The sequence below is a fragment of the Ranitomeya variabilis genome, chromosome 1 (genome assembly GCF_051348905.1).
Source record: "Ranitomeya variabilis isolate aRanVar5 chromosome 1, aRanVar5.hap1, whole genome shotgun sequence".
Taxonomy (NCBI): Eukaryota; Metazoa; Chordata; class Amphibia; order Anura; family Dendrobatidae; genus Ranitomeya; species Ranitomeya variabilis.
In genome coordinates, this window is record NC_135232.1 from 654,232,692 (window position 1) to 654,246,691 (window position 14,000).

General features: G+C 43.2%; 1 protein-coding gene across 6 annotated transcripts in view; it reads right to left on the reverse strand.

The window, feature by feature from the left end:
* The window catches only part of MIPOL1 (mirror-image polydactyly 1), a 509,264-nt gene that overhangs the window by 448,734 nt on the left and 46,530 nt on the right, over nucleotides 1-14,000 (reverse strand). The window contains exon 1 of one of the 6 annotated variants that reach the window (XM_077262631.1): nucleotides 9,227-9,284. The exons of the other annotated variants lie outside the window; for them this stretch is intronic. The gene's annotated coding sequence lies outside the window, so the exon portion shown is untranslated. Of the gene's footprint in view, nucleotides 1-9,226; nucleotides 9,285-14,000 lie in introns of those variants that run through there. 6 annotated transcript variants of the gene reach the window in all.

The following is a 14,000-nucleotide window of genomic DNA, read 5'->3' on the forward strand; positions in this document are numbered from 1 at the left end:
AGGGGTACAAAACCCTTTCCAAGGAGTTGGGCCTACCTGTCTCCACTGTTGGGAGCATCATCCGGAAGTGGAAGGCTTATGGAACTACTGTTAGCCTTCCACGGCCTGGACAGCCTTTGAAAGTTTCCTCCCGTGCTGAGGCCAGGCTTGTCCGAAGAGTCAAGGCTAACCCAAGGACAACAAGGAAGGAGCTCCGGGAAGATCTCATGGCAGTGGGGACATTGGTTTCAGTCAATACCATAAGTAACGTACTCCACCGCAATGGTCTCCGTTCCAGACGAGCCCATAAGGTACCTTTACTTTCAAAGCGTCATGTCAAGGCTCGTCTACAGTTTGCTCATGATCACTTGGAGGACTCTGAGACTGACTGGTTCAAGGTTCTCTGGTCTGATGAGACCAAGATCGAGATCTTTGGTGCCAACCACACACGTGACGTTTGGAGACTGGATGGCACTGCATACGACCCCAAGAATACCATCCCTACAGTCAAGCATGGTGGTGGCAGCATCATGCTGTGGGGCTGTTTCTCAGCCAAGGGGCCTGGCCATCTGGTCCGCATCCATGGGAAGATGGATAGCATGGCCTACCTGGAGATTTTGGCCAAAAACCTCCGCTCCTCCATCAAGGATCTTAAGATGGGTCGTCATTTCATCTTCCAACAAGACAACAACCCAAAGCACACAGCCAAGAAAACCAAGGCCTGGTTCAAGAGGCAAAAAATGAAGGTGTTGCAGTGGCCTAGTCAGTCTCCTGACCTTAACCCAATTGAAAACTTGTGGAAGGAGCTCAAGATTAAAGTCCACATGAGACACCCAAAGAACCTAGATAACTTGGAGAAGATCTGCATGGAGGAGTGGGCCAAGATAACTCCAGAGACCTGTGCCGGCCTGATCAGGTCTTATAAAAGACGATTATTAGTTGTAATTGCAAACAAAGGTTATTCTACAAAATATTAAACCTAGGGGTTGAATAATAATTGACCCACACTTTTATGTTTAAAATTTATAAAAATGTAACTGAGCAACAAAACTTTTTGGTTTGTAAGATTTATGCATCTGTTAATTTAAATCCTGCTCTTGTTTGAAGGCTCTAACTTATTTGCATCTTATTAAACCTGCTAAATCTGCAGGGGGTTGAATACTACTTGTAGGCACTGTATATATATATTTATATATATATTTTAACATGACCATATGTTGGTTTCAGTGGTCACTTGCCCAACCACAAAAATGTGACGTAAAATCTTTGAAAGTTTTGAAAATTTTGGTGCAAATCGTAGTTAAGCAACTTTTGGAGTTTTCACACCAGTTTCTCCAAACTCTGGCGAAATGGGCATAACTGGGGAGGGCAGGACACTACAGCTTGTCTAATTCATAACAAGCTGTGGCGTTCCCAATGCCAGAAAATTCACTTTATTCCCCGACTGGAGTAAAATTAGTGGCGAAGTGCTTGGAGGCTCTTCATAAATAAATAAATAAATAAATAAATAATATTGTGTTGATGAATTGGGGCCATTATTCACTCTTCCAACCTAGGAATATGTCTATGCCGTATCTAAACCTGGCAAAATATGTAAATCGCATTATGTTTTAAGACTGAGCATCCACAGACCGATGGGCCAAACCATTCCAGGAAGTAACACATTCGAGCTACTGAAAACAAACTCTACAGTAATTATCTGGATCGGTGAGGCGGCTACTGATTTTGGCCATAAGTACATCTCCTATAAGGAGGGTACTGGCAAAGCTCCACAGGAGAAAAGTATGCAACTTAGCTCTCATGCAGAGGAAAAGCAACTATCTCGCAAGTATTACCTAGGAGAGGTAGCGGTCCTATACGTCAATGTCCATTTAATGAGCATGGCAGCATTATCTGGGGTAAATGTCAAGCCAGAAACTCTTCTACTTAGAGCCTGTTTTGGGGAGTTTGCCCCTCATCAGTGTAGAGCAAGGTCTGGCTGGCTGAGTGTAACACCTTTGAGTCAATGCAATGAGTGGACATTGACTCATGGTCAGCCACCTATGCTAGGTTTTACTAGAAAGAAAATGTATTTCCACGAGAGAGCGGTCATTTCCCTACTTTTCTCCCATTAAGAATTTCCAGTAAGACTCCATACTGAGCTGGTCTCTTTCAGACAAACTAGTAAGTTTCCCCATGTTGCTTCAAGAGAATCACACTCAGCCAGACTCTGCCCTACACTGACGAGTGGAAAATACCCAGAAACAGGTTGTCTATAAAAACGTTTCTGACTTCCCGGGTAACGTAGCAAGGCACATGAAAAAAGTCAGGCATAGACTTTAGGGTAGCCACTCCTAGGTGATATTGCTGTTAGACTTGCAGCTATATTTCAAGGAAAACACCATTTACAATATGACACCATTTGTTTGAAGGACAGTCGTCCTTTGGGTCTTGATAAGACATGAAACTTAATACAATATTTATTTGTGCAGGATATAAAACAAATGATTTATCTTTACTGAGTGAAGGAATGAGATAAGGTGGTGAATTAGCGGTACATTCCTAGATAAGATGTAACCAAGATCTACCAAGCTGGCAACATTTCCAAAAATAATAACTATTGGGACTACAAGTGCTTCTCGCTAAATTAGAATATCATCAAAAAGTTAATTTATTTCAGTTCTTCAATACAAAAAGTGAAACTCATATATTATATAGAGTCATTACAAACAGAGTGATCTATTTCAGTGTTTATTTCTGTTAATGTTGATGATTATGGCTTACAGCGGGTCTCAGTCACAGCTGCGGGGTCACGCTGACATCTGACAGCATGACCCTGCAGCGCTCTGACTGATGGTCTTACCGGTTTTAGCGTTACTGACGATAAGAACCTCTGTGCAGTTCTTCCCATGGTGTCACACAGATGACAGCGTGGGATACACCATAGGAAGCACATGAAAATGCAAACGAAAACTCAGCAAATCCGCAAACATTTTTGCTGCGGATCTGAATGACTCAGTTGAAGTCAATGGGTGAAAAAAGCTGCAGAAACGCACAAAGAATTGACATGCTGCAGAAAAAAAGCCCTGCAAAGACTCAAGGAAATTTACTGATCATGTGCACAACACTTCAGGATTGTCATTGAATTAGCTTGCATAAGGATTCCATAGCGCTTTTTGGCCCATTTCTGAGCGAAAAAAATGCAGCAGAAACACTTAAAAAATGCACTGTGTGCACGCAGCCTAAGACGCAGCAGTGCAGCAAGAGGCAAAACTCAGCAAACCACATGACGACCACGGCGAGTCGTATTGCACTGAGAAGGTGTACAGGTTACCACCGTGACACACAGAGTCCTCCAAAACAAGAACTGCTCTTTGTAGACATTTCTCATGACGTCTAAAAGAAAATAATAACGGAAAATTAGGGACCGTCCTCTATTGACCAGATATCATGCATACAATTTTTAAAATGTTTTTCTTTTTTTTTGCTTTCTAAACCAGACAAGTCTTTAAACAAGCGTTTCTTCTTTCTCAAAAGTCCGAAACATAGCAATGTACACTCAGTGATTGTTTACTACATGTCTTAATCAATTTGTAATCACATATTATTTGGCTTCAGGTTAAAACAAACTATTATTGTGATTTTATCATGATTGAGCTTGTTTGCCGGTCATCCACATGTGAAGGTCAGCGAGGAAAAATTGGCAACGAATTTACCAACTTGAACTGAACGCTCCGTACATTTGCCATGTCCTAAAATATATTTTTATGATTCAGAGCCTGGCAAAAGAACTCGGCACAGGTCACTATCGTCTTAACTGCCTTAATGACTTTATCCATATGTAGCCATAATGATGTGGACACCTGATCATCAAACCTATATGGCTATTTTTCAACACCCCTATCCAAAACCTTTGCGATTAGATGGAGTAGGACCCCTCTTACCGGCTACACCAGATTCCGATCCTCAGGGAAGGCTCTCATCAAGATTGTGGAGCATGTCTGTGGGAGTCTGTGTCCATTCAGCCAACAGAGAATTTCTTAGCTCAGATACTTTTGTATATAGATTTTAATTAAACTAAAATACATACATCATGAAAAACGTCCCCATGCCATCATCCCTCATCTAGGCATTATGTAGGTAGCATACTCTACTGCTATCTAACAAGTCCACATTTGCCCATTATATTTGGGGTATGTGCACGGGAGCCAAGTTTTCCAGTCACCCATGACAGCATCACAAGAGAGGGAATCCGCCCTTTAAGGACAGGAAACCTTCAAGATAAAAAGGGCAGCTCCTCTCTCCGCATCAGTTGATTTCCTGTCCTTGATGGGAAACTCTCAGTAAGATCTGCTGTGAAGATTGAAGAGGATGGCTGGGCCTGGAGCGGTTGGGATTTGGCAGACTGGGGTCTGCTGCGGTTGCCGCCAGGTGCCGGTAGCGCCATGGAGGTCCTCGTGGGGTGCCCTCCCTGAGCATGTATGTGCGGGCTAGTGCACGGTCCATGCTGCCCAGACACATTGGCGTGCCGGGTGAAGAGAAGCCAGCAAGCGGCATTGAAGCCTCACCTGTCTGTGTGGCAGGGCTTCCTCTGTCAGGACAGAGCACGCACCGGAAGTCGCAGCCGGATGACGCGTGGGGTCAGCAGTGCGTACCGGAAGTGGATGGGGATGACTGACTGCTTCTGGAGGAAGGGGTGTGTGAAGAAACCAGATTGTATCTTAATTTCCCAGACAACCATGTTTTGCAAAAACAAAAGAACTGGCAATTTATGTGTATATTGGCTTGTGAATGTAAGTGTTTATATCTGGTGGGTCAAGAAGACAGACTTGCCCACTGATATACTATCTAACATACTGTGTAAAGGTACCTTCACACTAAGCGACGCTGCAGCGATATCGACAACGATGCCGATCGCGGCAGCGTCGCTGTGTGGTCGCTGGAGAGCTGTCACACAGACAGCTCTCCAGCGACCAACGATGCCAAAGTCCCCGGGTAACCAGGGTAAACATTGGGTTACTAAGCGCAGGGCCGCACTTAGTAACCCGATGTTTACCCTGGTTACCATTGTAAAAGTAAAAAAAACAAACAGTACATACTCACCCTCTGATGTCTGTCACACGTCCCTTGCCGTCTGCTTCCCGCACTGACTGTGATTGCCGGCCGTAAAGTACAGCACAGCCATCACCGCTGTGCTCTGCTTTCACTTTACGGCCGGCAATCACAGTCAGTGCGGGAAGCAGACGGAAAAGGGACGTGTGACAGACATCAGAGGGTGAGTATGTACTGTTTGTTTTTTTTACTTTTACAATGGTAACCAGGGTAAACATCGGGTTACTAAGCGCGGCCCTGCGCTTAGTAACCTGATATTTACCCTGGTTACCACTGTAAAACATTGCTGGCATCGTTGCTTTGGCTGTCAAACACGACGATACACGCCGATCTGACGACCAAATAAAGTTCTGAACTTTCAGCAACGACCAGCGATATCACAGCAGGATCCAGATCGCTGCTGCGTGTCAAACACAACGATATCGCTATCCAGGACGCTGCAACGTCACGGATCACTAGCGATATCGTTTAGTGTGAAGGTACCTTAAGGGTACTGTCTCACAGTGGCACTTTTGTCGCTACGACGGTACGATCCGTGACGTTCCAGCGATATCCATACGATATCGCTGTGTCTGACACGCAGTAGTGATCAGGGACCCTGCTGAGAATCGTATGTCGTAGCAGATCGTTTGGAACTTTCTTTCGTCGCTGGATCTCCCGCTGTCATCGTTGGATCGGTGTGTGTGACACCGATCCAACGATGCTTTCGCTTGTAACCAGTGTAAACATCGGGTTACTACGCGCAGGGCCGCGCTTAGTAACCCGATGTTTACCCTGGTTACCATCGTAAAAGTAAAAAAAAACAAACAGTACATACTCACATTCCGGTGTCCGTCAGGTCCCTTGCAGTCTGCTTCCCGCACTGACTGACTGCCGGCCGGAAAGTAAGAGCAGAGCACAGCGGTGACGTCACCGCTGTGCTCTGCTTTCACTTTACGGCGGCACTCAGTCAGAGCGGGAAGCAGACTGCAAGGGACCTGACGGACACCGGAATGTGAGTATGTACTGTTTTTTTTTTTTTACTTTTACGATGGTAACCAGGGTAAACATCGGGTTACTAAGCGCGGCCCTGCGCGTAGTAACCCGATGTTTACCCTGGTTACCAGTGAAGACATCGCTGGATCGGTGTCACACACACCGATTCAGCGATGTCAGCGGGACCTCAACGACCAAAAAAAGGTCCAGGCCATTCCGACACGACCAGCGATCTCGCAGCAGGGGCCTGATCGCTGGTACGTGTCACACATAGCGAGATCGCTACTGAGGTCGCTGTTGCGTCACAAAACTAGTGACTCAGCAGCGATCTCGCTAGCGATCTCGCTATGTGAGACGGGGCCTTAAGTCTGTAATAGTAACTGTACATTGAGTGGGTTAAGCTTTGGTTATTGATGTGTGCTTATATGCTAATAGTGCTAATTAATCCCATCACCATTGTTTACCTTATCTTGATGTTGGACTGAAAGACCCTGGGTAATTCTAAAAATAGCTTACATGCCTTGGGTATAAAATGACTCAGAGTTTACATCCTGGGAGTCTGAAATAATACAGAGCTGCCAGCCAGACAATCTGCAAACAGACAAGAGAAAGGACTGCAGCCAATTCATCATGGCACCATCATGAGGGACACTGATCTAGGATTCTATAGGATACAACCTAGGGGTTTTCAGCTCCGGTTGGAAGGACACAGATCTGATCCAGTGACCATCTCTGAACCATGGATCTGTTTGGAGAAAGCCAGGGTTGGGACCCGCTGGTCGCCTGGTTCCATGGAGATGGTCAGATAAGCCAGGTGGTGACTCTTGTGTCATCTGGCTTTGGACCTTGTATGGACTCTATGGACAGTTCTTGGTCATCTCCCTATGCTTGTCGTTACCCCTTCTCTGTGCATTCATCCACAGATGGAGTAGCGACCCTGGGAGCTCTGACATCATGTCATACTGGAAATACATGGAGACGCAGTGATCTTTTATATGCGCTCATGTGACCCTGGGAGTCCTGACATCGTGTCATACTGGAAACACGTGGAGATGCGGTGATATTTTATATGCGCCCATGTAACCAAACAATTCCAGCCATGGTGAGATTGTTCTGTTTGCTATTATGTGTTGTGGTTCAATAAAGTATTGCCACACTGTTTTACCTTAACCCTGTGTTGTCTGTGTAGTGTATTGCCCACGGGGAGATAGAGCGGGCGTCCAGTGGTATGAGCCGTGGTCCATGCAGTCTTGCTAAAGACAGCCGGGCCAGCGGACGAGAGCACTCACTGACCCCGTTTCTCCGTTACAGGGCGGTACAAACGGTTGTGCGTTCCGGAAGGCTGTCCAATGTGAGTATGAAAGAGGACCGCCGGCAGGCAGATGGTGGCGCCAGGATTGAGGCTCAGCAGTCGCCTGAGCAGCTTCAGCCACCACATCAGCAGGAGCAACAGGAGTTGCCAGAGCAGCTAGAGAAAAGACGCCTGTCATGTCCTCATGACAGAAAGAAGCAGGCACCCCAGCAGCCTTGTCTCGCCAGCAGCAGTGGGGGCCACTTGGGCAGCGCACAAGGTACAGCGGACGACCACCACAATGCCAGGAGAGAGGAGTCTACAGGGAGATCTTTCTGACATTATTCAACCTCCGGATCAGGGGGTCCCAAGGAGGTGCAGGTTGAAATCAAATCATAGGGATTGCCCCCTCTGCGGACAGCAGTTGGCAAGGTCTTGGACAAAGAAATTTTGCCAGGACTGTATTAAACAAACAATCTCAGAGGAGTCCCCTAAACTAATATCCTTGATTAAATCGGAAGTGCAAAAGACTATCAGGGCACTAGGCCCTTCGGAGGATAGAAGGGGTAGGGAAGGGAAGAGATCCTGACTATCCCTTTCAACACCCGAAGTCTTCAGGGTCAGTGGAAGAGGACCCATGGGATTCAGACCTGTTCATCAGATAGCAGTGCAGAGCACCGTCACGGTTTCCCTGTAGAAGGGACGGTTAAGCTGGTGAAGGCAATATGATCCACAATGGGTCTGGTGGATCAGAAAACTAAAAAATCTGCACAAGAGTTAATGTTCGGGGGCCTGGGGCAGAAAAGGTGCAGAACCTTCCTGGTGAACGAACATATACAGAACCTCATTAGGAGGGAGTGGGAAAGACCGGATAAAAAGGGACAAAGCTTTGGTCTCCCTTAAAAGGAAGTACCCGTTTGAAGAGGAAGCTTCTTCCTCTTGGGATAAAGAGCCAAGATTGGACGTAGTGATACCCAAGATTTCAAGGAAATCTTCTTTGCCTATTGAAGACTTGGGGTCGCTAAAGGAGCCGCTGGACAGAAGGACTGATAGATTTCTCAAAGCTGCTTGGGAGTCTTCGGCAGGGGCCTTAAGGCCAGCCATCGCAGCCACATGTGTGGCCAGATCTCTAAAGGTCTGGCTGGATAACCTGGAGGAGCAGCTGGAGCAGCAGGTACCTAGAGAGATGATCCTGACGTCAATACCAACCCTCAAAGGGGCAGCGCCACTCCTTTCGTAGAGGTCGGTATGTGCGCAGGAGACCATTCAGAGACCAAGACTAGCTGGAGGAGCGACCGAAGAAAACAGGAGGTTTCTTTTTCAGAAAAGCCTCCCAGGAATCCAAGAAACCATCTCAGTGACTCGCTCTCCCAGGTGGGGGGGAAAGTTTTCACTCTTCTTCCCAGCCTGGGAGAGGATTTCTTCAAGTGCCTGGATCCTTCAGATAGTAGCATTAGGCCTGAAGTTGAAGCTCCAGACCCTACCTTGAGACAGATATTCACACAAACAGCGGGTACTGGAAGAAGAGATCCTGTGCCTCATAGAAAAATTAGTAATGGTAGAGATTCGCCCAGGGGTGATGGGGGGGGGGGGGGGGGGGGGTTGGGGGAGTAGAACCCCTTTCCTATTTCTGATGAAAAAACAGACATCCTTGAGGACTATTAACCTAAGAGCGTTGAACAAATATTTAGTCATCTCCTCACTCAAGATGGAATCAGTGAGGTCAGCTGTGAAAACTCTATTTCCAGGTTGTTATATGGCTGTCCTGGACCTCAAGGATGCCTATTTTCATGTCCCAATTCACAAACAGTATTGGAGGTTTTCAGGGTAGCAGTACAGATCCGGTCACAAGTCAGACATTTCCAATAAGAAAAATAGAATTATTCTTACTGTTAATTCGGTTTCTAGGAGCCTTCCACGACAGCCTCAGGAGGTTGTCTCCATACCCTAATGGGGGACAGGAAGCACAAGAGGTTAAAAGCCCCTCCCATCTCCCATTAACCAGTGACTTACAACTGAACCCATAGCACCGGTTACCTTTTAGGTTCTCAGAAAAAAATATCCAAGAACATTGGGAGGGAATTAATGCTGTCGTGGAAGGCTCCTAGAAACCGAATTAACGGTAAGAATAATTCTATTTTCTCTAGTTGCCTTCCACGACAGCCTCAGGAGGAATGCCAACCAATTCTGTATTTAGGGAGGGACCACAGCCTGGAGAACTTTCCGGCCAAAGACTAGATCCCGGTTGGACCAGAAGTCCAATCTATAATGTTTAGTGAATGTGTGTAGAGAAGACCATGTTGCAGCCCTGCAAATCTGCTCCGTGGATGCATCAGCCCTTTCAGCCCAGGAGACGGAGGTAGATCTGGTGGAATGAGCCTTTAGGCCTGCAGGTACCACGACATTCTGAGCTAAATATGCTTCAGTTATGGCCTTTTTTATCCAGTTGGCAATAGTACTCTTCGCTACTTTTTTGCCCTTGTTTCGGCCAGATAAATGAACGAAGAGATTTTGGTCAATTCTGAAAGCTTTAGTTTGTTCCAAATAGCGTAAAACTATGCGACGTACATCCAAAGTATGGAATCTATGTTCTTCCGGATTTGTGGGATTGTGACAGAACGATGGAAGGATTATATCCTGTGATCGGTGAAACTCTGACACCACCTTTGGAAGAAAACATGGATCAGGTCGGAACACAATGGAATCATCCCTTATGCTGAGATAAGGTTCTCTGATTGAAAGGGCTTGTATTTACCCCACTCGTCTTGCAGTGGATATGGCAACTAAGAAGGCGGTCTTGCAGGACAGCAGCTGCAAGGAACAAGAGGATAGTGGCTCAAATGGAGGAGCCGTAAGGCCCTTTAGGACTATGTTTAAGTCCCATGATGGCACAAAGATTTGTTGCTTTGGATGATGCCTTGATGCTGAGACAAAAAACCTTTTTATGCAACGATGACCTGCCAGGTCTTGATCAAAGACAGAACTCAAGGCTGATACTTGAACTTTTAATGTACTCAGTTTTAACCCCATTTCCAGCCCTTTTTGTAAAAAGTCTAATATTTGTGAGATATTAGGGTGGAAGGGGTCAGGATTACAAGGGCGACACCACGAGGAGAACCTTTTCCAAATTTTGCTATATATATAGCGTTAGTGACAGGTTTCCTGGATTTTTGTAAAGTGGAGATCATCTAGAGAACGCCTGATTAAACAGACAATTGGTTTTGTTGAACCCAGCTCCACTGTGGAACTAAATCAACAAGTATTCTCTGATGAAGAAACAAAAAATCTCCGAAAAATCTTTTACAATTTTAAAGAAGCACTTAAAGAAGAACTCCATTTTAATCTGGATGCCCAGTTTCTTGATATCTATTTGAGGGAAAATATTTGCCCTAGGGGGCTTAGAATAACACATGACTCTCCCTTTCCTGGTGATCCGGCGTTTACAAGTGACTGGAATAATATTTTAAATAATTGCATGACTGAGATGTTGACATGCCTTTTTAAAAAGAGATCTCAACTGTGTGATATAGCAACAATTAAGATCAGACAAATTCATAATGATCTGTTACCGTTTTTAGCACACCCTGAATATAAGAAAATAAACTCTAATGTCACGACATTTATAATGCAGCTAGAAAATGACACTATAACGAGAAAATAAAAAAAACTGCAGCGGGACAGGGAAGATTATAAACAGAAAATGAATACCAAAAATAAAAATTTAAATGTTAACAATACAAACACACCTACTATAGATAATCCTGTTTCATGTAAGTTCACTACAAAGCAGCTGGACACTGATCCTCATATAGAACGATCCCTCCCAGTCAAGACTCACATTACAAACGTGAATAATAATTCTATCCCCAATATCCCTCCAGACAATATGAGCACTCCCAAAACCTCTTCTAAAACGCTCAATAAGAGTTTTCTTAATCACTCCCAAACCCTGCTTGAGGCTAGGGAACATCTTGAAAAAATTAAAATACAGATTAACCAAATAAATGGGGATAAAGAAAAAGAAGAAATTTCTTCTACCTCCAAAAGATCCTTTTCACATGAAAAAAGGGGGGACACCTCTTTTCCTGACTCTTCCCCCCCTTTTCCTATCTCATTGCTAGATCTATCTATTCATGACACAACACCAAGCATGCTTATACCTTCACAGCCCTGTAATACCATTATACCTGATAAACCTAATATTCCAAAAACTGATGTAATCATAACCCCACAAATTGGTAAGACCTTTATACTTGACAACTCAAATGCTTCCAATAATGGTACTGTTCCTTTTTTACCCCGTGCTTTGAAAAACACCCCACAATTAAATCAGTTCTTTCTTCCAAAAAATGGAAAAAGAAAAAATGCTATAGAGGAACAAGAGGTGGGAGAAAAAAAAGAGAGGGAAAAGAATACCCTAGCAAGTAATGATGAGGGCTGTACTTCTAATAATATTTTTAATTTATCTGAATATATTCTAACTACGAACGAGACAGCTCTTCTCTCCAAAGGATTATCCTTTTGTCCCAATAATAAATCTAAGGACTTTGACCTCTTTTTGGACTTACAGATTTTTATTAGAAAGCTTACCCTGAAAAGACACTTTGCTAAAGACACCACAGTTAATTCCTCAGGTGTTGAAGAAGGCGCCCATGGGGCTTTAGATGTTTTTCACCTAGATGTACCATCTAAATCTAATTTTTATCCGTTAGAAGACAAAAGCCACCAAATTAATGCCTTTAATGACATCGTATTAAAAGAATTTGAGAAAATTACACGAAGTGCTGTCAGCAATAAAAATATGAAATCCAATCTTAATTTGCAAGAGAAACAAGCATTGAAAGCACTTTCACTTAATAATTTGATTGTGATTAGACCGGCCGACAAAGGTGGAGGGATAGTAATTCAGAACCGATGCGACTACATCAATGAAGCTAATAGGATTTTATCTGACACTGATTATTACGTAAAAAGCTCTTTGAGTAACTACTCCAACTCTATTAAAGCCTATAATGCTCTTATCGCTGAGGGGGTTTCACAGAATATCTTTAATAGTAAGGAGAAGAATTTTTTAATCATTAAGAACCCCAGTATCCCTTTTTTTTACCATCTGCCAAAAGTGCACAAAAGTCTTCATAATCCCCCTGGCAGACCGATAATTGCAGGTATCAATTCTCTAACCTCAAATTTAGCCCACTATATTGATAGGATAATGTTACCGCATGTGTTTAATCTAAAAAGTCACCTCAGAGACTCAACCCATCTATTGTGTTTACTGCAAGAGGTCACTTGGAAACCGCATTATGTATTTATTACTATGGATGTTACAGCACTTTACTCTAATATTGCACATGATGTTGGCACAAATTGTTTTTATCAATTTTTAAAATCTGATAATAGGCTTTCTTCGGCACAAAAGGATTTTATTATAAAAGGAATTGATTTTATACTGAAAAACAATTATTTTACTTTTGATAAATTATTTTATCAACAAATCAAGGGGACCGCAATGGGCTCGAAGGTAGCGCCTACGTTTGCTAACCTTTTTATGGGGATTTTTGAAGAAATGTTTATTCTTAATGAGAATTGGTGTAAAAATATTATTTTATATAAGAGATTCATTGATGATTTATTTTTTATTTGGGACAACTCCACTAACAATATTGAAAATTTCATCCAGACAATACATTTTAATAGTTGGAATCTTTCTTTTACAGTAGTCCATAATAATTTTTTTATCAATTTTTTAGATGTCACCCTTTTTGTTAAAGAAGAAAAGATTTGTAGTAAAACATTTTTTAAAAAAGTAGATACTAATGGTTACATCCATTACAGTAGTGGACACTACAACAAATGGTTAAATAATATTCCCAGCAACCAATTTAACCGTATCAGAAAGAACTGTTCATTAGACACAGACTTCAAAGAGCAGTCTAATGTTTTAAAGAAAAGATTTTGTGCCCAGAACTATCCTTCACATTTAATTAAAAACGCCTTCAAAAACTCTATTAAATTAAATCAGGGAACATTATTAGAGCAGAAAGAAAAAAGAGTAACTAATAATAATTATGCACTGAACTTCATAACACAATTTTCCACCGAACACAAGGAAATCCGTAAAATTTTCCACAAAAATTGGCACATACTGCTAAATGATCCTATTTTGAATAGAATTCTTCCAAGAAATCCAGGGATCACATTTCGAAGAGCCCCCACAATTAAGGACTTAGTAGCCCCTAGCCGCCTGAGATCCCATACAGGGGCCAATGGGTTTCTCACCAGTAATTCCACCAAAGGAATTTTTAAATGTGGCACAAAAAATTGCTTATGCTGTTCCAGCATAAATCATAAATCTGATTGTATAATTTCCTGCTCCACTAAAGAAAAATTTATGATTCCTTTTTTTCTGAATTGCAATTCTGACTTTGTAATATATGCTATTGAATGTCCCTGTGGTAAACAGTATGTGGGGAGAACCACACAGCCCCTTCACCTCAGACTGAATTCCCATCGTCACAATATAAAAAAAGGCTTACTCACTCATGGTCTGTCCAGACATTATGCCCTAGTGCATAATAAGGACTTTAAACTATTAAAAATCAGCCCTATTGATCATATACCTAAGCATGTACCTAACAGATCCATGAAACTAAATAGGAAAGAA